The sequence below is a fragment of the Marmota marmota genome, unplaced genomic scaffold (assembly GCF_001458135.2).
Source record: "Marmota marmota marmota unplaced genomic scaffold, marMar, whole genome shotgun sequence".
Lineage (NCBI taxonomy): Eukaryota > Metazoa > Chordata > Mammalia > Rodentia > Sciuridae > Marmota > Marmota marmota.
Genome location: NW_025999927.1, coordinates 3,012,057 through 3,019,859, shown reverse-complemented (window position 1 = coordinate 3,019,859; position 7,803 = coordinate 3,012,057). Strand labels below are relative to the sequence as shown.

Here is a 7,803-nt window from a genome sequence, read left to right as displayed (position 1 = left end):
CAAATCCACTACCATATTTGTGTGTGTGTTTTTCCATTTGAGTTGCCAAGCTCACAACTTTTCCTGAATTGGGAGAAGTGGCCTCAAACTTTGGTTTGAATTACATGAAATCCAACGTGTGGGAGGCCACTGTGCTTCCTGGGGATTCTAGGAAGGAAGGATGTCTGGCATCATGGAGACAGCCTAATATCCATGTGGGAAAACAGCAAGTGCTGCAAGAGGGCTAGTCATGCTGCACACAGCCAGCCTGGCCGTCTGGAGCTGGGCCTGGGCGGGGCTTTGTTCAGGCTGGAGAGTTACCTGTGAATAAATACGCCTCCCCAAGGCTGAGGGGGCACTGGAGCCTTGTGGTCCCGCCCACAGTCCAAACTTCAACCATGCGGGTAATTTTTGAAGGCGAGGGTGGGCCTGGGAAAGTGTGCCAAGTGGGCCAAAGGGACAGCAAGCAGGAGAGCAGCAGCCAGCCCTCCCCCAGGAGGGCTGCCCCCGGTACCTCCTCAGGGCTCAGCAGGGTTGGCCTCCTGTGCTTTCCAAGTCCAAATCGAGGCTGTCGGTCCTCGCGATTCAGATGTACAGACTACCTGGACTCCCCTGGACGTTTTTGGAGGCCTGCAGGTCTACTCCCCTTCTCCTCTGACCCTGGAATGACATTATTCATGGTACGCAGACCACATCGGGTATGAGATAACCGTATTAGCACAGCAGTGACGGACATGGAGCTCAGGGAGATGCTTCCAGCTCCCCCAGGTGAGATACCGGTTGCACACTGCCCTCTGCACCACTGCCCCCTCTGCTTCCCTTCCTGGAGAGCTTTTATTGTCATAGCTAATCGTGACACTGAGTAAATCTCGAAACCGAGGTGTTCTAACCAAGAGCTGATGTCTTCAAAGATGCTAGTCCTTCAGGCTGCTGCTCCTGTGCCTCAGGTCCCTTTCTGTTGGGAGAAAGGCTGTGCTCGCCATCCCCATTTTCCTGGAGTGTGGAAGGAAGGTCGTGGGATTTGGTGCTAGGCTCTGGGTCAGACACTGCAGCGTTGTGTCCCTTACTTCTGCACAGGTGCAGGGTCACTGCCCTCACCGTACAGGGTGAAGGCCAAACATGCAGCCGGTCACATGGCCACTCTGCAAACTACAGCGTGGCCTGCAAGCAGATTGATCCTGTGAGGTTTCACATCCTAGTGGTAGATGCTTGGCCACTTAAACCACTGTGAACATGACCTAGGGTGCAGGTCAAAGCAGCTGATGCACAGGCATGAGGCAGCCTGGGGGTCTTTAGGGTGGGTGAGGGAGCAATGCTGCCTTCTGCAGAGGACCTAGAGTGACCTCTCCCAGCACAGCACTTAGCTAGCTGTGCCACCCTCCCCTCCCTCTTTGAGGAATCAATGGACAGCTGTGTATTGACCTGGGGTGGGGTCGAGGTCACAGCGCTAATTACATTTCCTTTCCCACAGTGAACTGTCTCCCAGATCTGGAGTTCACACTAAGCAGTTAAACAGGTTTGGACATTAAGTAAAAAACAAAAACAAAAACACAAAACAAAAATCGGAGCCCCAAGAAAGCTCGCTTGGCCCGCTCCTGCTTGGCTGCCATTGTCCTGTGCTTGGCTCGAATTTGGATCACAGGACACATTTTCTCAGCTTCCTTTCCTCGTGCTCCTGGACCTTTGTGGTGGACTTGGAGGAGGGCCAGAGTCAGGAGAGTGGGCCAGGGAGGGTGCTCTGCCCCCAGGAGGCCACCATCTGCTGGGATTCCAATCACATAGAATCTTCCTGGCCTTCAGTCCTGCTGCTCCCAGAGGCTGTGGGGTTGGGTTTTAGGTTCTGATCCACTGGGGGAGCTCTGTCCTTTCCTTTCCCCTTTCTGTGCTTGAAGGTCACTAGGATTCCCCAGTCAGCATGGAGCCCGTCAGCCTGAGGTTGGGCCACTCTGACATCCCTGCTCCTGGGCTGTGGGGACAGATCTGAACTGAAAAGTGGGGAGAGGCCGGTCGAGGCACTGAACAAAGGGAGTGCAGGAGACCCCTGTTGGACCTGGGGGACGGACGGAGCCTGCCCAGGGCACGGCTGCCACAGGGAAGGAAGGAAGGAGGATGGGCAAGGACGCTGGCCACCGGTATGGTGAGTAGGGGTAGTGGCCAGACAGCCCTACTCGCACCCCAGGACTCAGCCTCTGGGAGGGGCAGTGTGCACGGACATCTGTGGAGTCCCCAGGACAAGCATGGGATTTTCTGGAGTGAGGGCTCTGACGCTCTCCACACACACTGACCTTCAACCAGTCCTTGCGTTGGGCTTTGGGTGTGCCCTGGTGGTCAGTGAACACAAATGAGCACCCCTTCAACTCCTGGCATGCCACGGAGTTACCTGGTGGAACCACACAGTAACCCAGGAGGAGCCTAGACCTCGCGGGCTAAGGGACCTGGCCAAGTTCACACAGCAAGAACATAAGGGGGCCCTCTGGGATGATCCTGTGGAGCTGCCCCACACCGGCCTGCGGGCCTGAGATGCCTTCCACCTGGACAGGGCTTCTGTGTGGCCCCTACCTGCTCTCGCCTCCCCCCCCCACACACACATCCAGTCCTCATGATAGCTACAAGAAAATTCCAGACTTTTGTTAAAGAGGTTAATATTAGAAAGGATTGCCACAGTGTGGGCTTTCTGGTCAAATGTACTGGTAGGCGGTCCGGAGACTAACCAGTTCAGCTCACTTTCAAGAGCCAAAGCCACATTTTGATATTTGACACTTGCTGAGTGCCCATGGCATGCTTGCTGTGTTCCTACTGTGTGCTGGGCACTCTTTCAGGTGCTGTCTTGAAGATCCCTGTGCTTAGCGGGAGTGGGGAGCTCCAGAAAACCCCGTTCTGGAGAAAGCTTCCCCTCTGGGTTTGCACGGCACACACCTCTTCTTTTCCAAGGTGACAGCTCTGGCTACGATGCCCTCTTGGAATAGGTATCTGACGCTTCTGCAGGTGATTGCTGATCTTAGCTAGGACCCACCAGCAGCCGGTTGAGCAACTGCATGAGGGACAAGGAGAGAAAGAGGGCAAAGAGCCACTGTGGTGTTTGTCGCTAGTGGCAAGGATGGCTTATCACCACGGTGTGATTATCAGTGTCACATGTCAGCTTCACATCTTTTTGGGGGGGGGTGATAATGGGGATCAAAATCAGAGATGCTTTACCACTGACCTACATCCCAGTCCTTTTTTTTTTTTTTTTCAGTGCTGGGGATTGAACCAAGGACCTTGTACAAGCGAGGCAAGCACTCTACCGACTGAGTTACATCCTTAACTCCAGCCCCCATAGATTTGTTTTTTGAGACAAGATCTTGCTAAGTTGTTGAGCATCTCACAAAGTTCCTAAGGGTCTTCCTAAGTTTCTGAGATTGGCCTCAAACTAGCTGGCCTCTCGCCTCAGAGACTCTGGGATTATAGGTAGGTGCCTTTTCGTTTTATTCATGAAATGTTCCAAGAAGCTATTTTTTTTTTAAATATACAAATCTTTGTTTCCACAGACACTTGCTAAACCATACTGTGTAGCGATTCATAGGTGCTGTATAACAAACTCCCATCAACTGGGTGGGTTAAAGCAGCTTGCTTATCATCCCCCAGCTCCCAGGGGCCAGGAAGCTGGACCTACATTGGCTGGATCCCCTGATCAGGACTTGCACAAGATCCAAATGATGTGTCATGGGCTGGGGCTGAGCCTGGGGCTGGGGTCTCTCCTGAGACCCCAGAGTCCTCTCTGAGGCTCACAGAGCAGAACCCATTCCTTGATGTTGTAGATCCCATGTGGGTAGTTCACTGCTTCAAGGCCAGCAAAGAAGAAAAAGAGCCTGTTGCTTTGAGCGTCTGACCCCCAGATCTCCTTTTAAACGGCTCATCTGATTATAGCAGAGAAACTAGGATAATCTCCCTGATGATTAACTTAAAGTCACCTAGTTAGAGATCTTAATTACATGGACAAAACCTTTTCACCTTTGCCATATTCTGTTGGCTAGATGCAAATTAGGGTCCTGCTCACCATCAAGGAGAGGGGAATATAGAGGGTGTGGGGCCTAGGGGTCATCTTGAAATTCTGCCGCCATGGAGCTAGTGGGGACAGGAATTTTGTCTAATGTATTTCTGTTCTGTCAGAGCAACCGGCACACAGCAAAGAATGATTGAAATGGAGAATACTGTGATTGGAAATGATTGGATGTTTTCAAGGCACATACTATCCTCACTGGAAGGAAGTCTGGGTGGGTAGGCATCAAGAGAAAGGCACACAGGCTAAAAGAAGAAGGAGATAGGAGATCCAGGTTCGAATCTAACCATGAGAGTCCGGTGACCTTTCCAGGGAAAGTAGGGAAGCGTCCTTTTTCCTCCAGGGGCTGCTTAGCAGGCAGAAGAGATAATGAGCCTAGAGGATTTGGGAAGGACAGACACAGGCACAAAGATCTCCTTGTCCTGAGCAGATGGCTGAGGAGTCGGCAGTTAGCCATGTGCTGCTAGCTCCAAGGTAGAGGCGAGCCCTGAGAGGGGCTTTGGGTCCCCAACCCACGATCACTAGATTCGTTCTTGAGAGACAGCCTGTGAGGTGGGAGCTTCGTTGCTGCACACACATTTAAGAGAAAGGCTCCTCCAAATGCCAAGTTTGACCTCAAAGTGAGTTCTAGGTCAAGAGTCTCATGAGCCTCCATACCAGCTTCCTTAGTCCCCTGTGCATCTACCAGGCAAGGAAGTGAGACAGTGGAACCCAGTGAGAATTCCCTCCGTCCAGCTGGGAGACAGCTTTGCAGACCTGCTGAGCGTGAGTCCCTCCTGCAAGGAGCGGGCTGGTGGTGCAAGATCAGATTGATGTAGGAAATAAACATGTAATGAACAATAATAGCGCAATCATAGTGGTTGTCACTTCAATGGTTATTTTTGTTGAAAGTATGAGATCTGCACTATGGATTTCTTAGGGTAATTTTGCCCTTACTTAAAAGAAAGTGACGGATGTACTTTATAAAATGAAGCTAATTTAAAAACGAAAGATTTGGAAGGCACTGATTGGTTTTTCTAGTTCAACTGTTACTTTGTTCTTTTGATCTTTAAAGAACAAGTAGCTTTGTTTTTATTTAACAACAAAACAATATTGAGATTCTAACTTCCACATTTCCCACCCTCTCCTCAGTTTCCACAAAAGCCATCACAGACACAAAACTGTCGTGTAATCCCAGGCACTCAGGAAGCTGATACAGGAGGATTGCAAGCTTGAGGCCAGTCTCAGCAACTTAGCAAGATCCTGTCTCAAAATAAAAAAATAAAAAAATAAAAAGGGCTGAGGATGTTATTCAGTGGCAAAGCACCCAAGGGTTCAATCTCCAGTACAAAAAAAAAAAAAAAAGACAAGACGGTGCCTGGTTCTGAGTTTTTCAGGAAGCTGCGCTAGTTAAATGTTAACCCAGGGCTGCGGTTGCTTTCATGAAAAGCAAACAAGTATTTCAATGACATGGAAGCCAGCTTGGCCTGTGACTTGCACACCTGGACGCTCTCAGCTGATGGACGGGTCCCAGCAGCACTCTCTCTTGGCGAAGGTACTGATCCGTCATGCCCAGGCCCTTTCTTTCTCTTTTATCCCTGAAACAAGACAGACACGCATTCTGGAACTTGAGGAAATTTTTGTGGACCACCTTGCTTTTGAGCCACCTGTCTGAGAGTCCTATATCTGAGATGCTTCAAGTACAAAGTACACGAGAGACAGGGCTGTGCACAGACACGGCAAAGTGAGAAACAGGAAGTGCAGCAACGGCTTGGCCTGAACTATGGACTTCCTTGTAGTGTTCAAGTGAAGGGATCTCGGTTTTAAAAGCCACATTGACAAACTGATACCATGCTCTTAGCCTGCCTCAAATGGAAAACACGCAAGACATGCAAACAATATATTTCCAAATATGTCACATATTTATAAAACACAGCAAACGCACGACAGATTGAGCAGGATATGTGGATAAAATAACATCTGTGGTGCACCCTATTCTTAGCAAATTCATACACAACAAATGACGTTCATGTCCGATGTTTTTCAGAATCTATTTTCTAAGCATTTTAGGAAAGGACATTGAGAAGGAAAACAAAAGTTTGCAAAAGAAGAATCAGAACATGGATGTAAATTTCAGTAACATGACATATAATTTCCGTGTGTAAAATAGCCCTGAATGGATTGCCATTTCCCCTGGTGTACCAAGTTTTGCTGGAAATGATACTAAATGAAACGTTAGGAGTGATCCACATTGTGAGGTGGGCAGAGATGTCACTTGTGAGGGAAAACATGTAGGAAGTTCCAGAACACAAAATGAGCCTGTGTGCCAGCAATACAGCAATTCACGAGGATGGCCTGGCTGTATCAGAGAGCAAGGAGTGTGGCATCGAAGGCAAAGTCAGTTCTGAGCTGAGAAAGTACCTGTGGTGTGACCAGGGACATCGGTTGTGACCCCAGGCAACTGGGAGCCATGGTAAATTTTAAAGCAGGGGATTAGCATGGGGAGCACTAATTTTAGCAACTCTGGAGGGTGGGGTCAAGCCACTGCTCAGGGAAGGTAGGAACCCCTATGTCTGTGCTATGGACCTGTGTGGCTTACCCGTGATCCTAGTTGAGCTAGATGACAAAGCTCTCAGGCAGGCAAGAAGGGGTTTGTCACTCCCATTTTCCTCACAAAGACACCAAGAGTTTGTGACCTCTTGAGGGTCGCAGAAAGAGGAGGGCTCAGAACTCACAAGTAAGTATTTGTTTATTCAGAAAGATAGCTGGAGAGGGGATTGCAGGTTTTTTTCTTCCTCTTCTTTTCTCTTTTTATCCCCAAAATTTCAACAATGAACAGATATTTTGTTATGACCAGAAAGCTGACATCAAATTGTATTGCTTCCCAGAAGCCCCCCCCCCCGCACCCCCCCGGCATGCTCCTGACTCTGTGCCTTCCTCCACCCTGTCTTGGGGAGTGGGCTTCGTTGTCCACCCATTGCCGGCCTCTGCCCCACACAAGTTGCTGAACCTGGGGAGCACGTTCCTGTCTTGGCCGAGCTGGAGGAGAGCATGAAGAAAAGACCCGGCTGAGCAAGGACTGCGTCCAACCATGTTCTCTCCTCTCTCCCCTGTGCAGGCTCCCTTCCTCCTCTGGATCCTCTCTGTCAGGTATCAACTCTTTCCAGCTTCTGAAGCCAACATTTCTTACTCAAGAAAACTAAATATACATTCCCAGCGAGACGGTTAAGATGGTGAAGTTCTGCAGTGGCGTCTCCTGCTGGCCGGGGCCCTGGCTGAGGGAGGCAGGGAGATGTAGAGGGATAGGCAGGAGCCACAGGGATGCTGGAGAGCCAAGTATCCACTGAGTTGAAGGTCAGCTTCTCAGGAGGCATCTTGAGCTCCCTCTGGCCCTCCCTTCATGGGCGTTCCTGGCTAGTGGACAAACTACAGAGAACGTCTGATATAGTGGCCTAGATAACGATAAACCTCTTCTTCACTGACCTCCCAGTTTCCCACTTTCTCTATCTGTAAATAAATGATCTCCTTGGGAGGTGAAGAATAATTGAGATCGGATTTCTAAAGAATTTTTAACTCCTTAGAATCCATCAGTTTCAACTTTGGGGTGGGGGTTCCTGGACCCCTGTGAGAAATTAATAAAATCTATGTGTTCATTTCTCAGAAAAAATATGTGTGTACCACCTCCTTTCCTATAATTCCAGGTGCATTTCCTTAAACTTCTATTAGGTTGAGAGAAAAACAAACAAAAAGAAACTTCTCTCTTTTTTTTTTTTTTTTTGGTTTTTGTTTTTGTTTTTGGTACCAGG

The 7,803-nt window shown here is 49.4% G+C and overlaps 1 long non-coding RNA gene across 1 annotated transcript; it reads left to right on the top strand.

Annotated features, from left to right (window-relative positions):
* The first annotated feature begins 1,708 nt into the window (after positions 1 to 1,708).
* LOC125615903 lies at positions 1,709 to 7,594 on the top strand. The gene is made up of 3 exons (XR_007346504.1): positions 1,709 to 2,116; positions 3,215 to 3,426; positions 5,150 to 7,594. It is a non-coding gene; the product is annotated as an uncharacterized LOC125615903 (long non-coding RNA).
* The last annotated feature ends 209 nt before the right edge of the window (positions 7,595 to 7,803 follow it).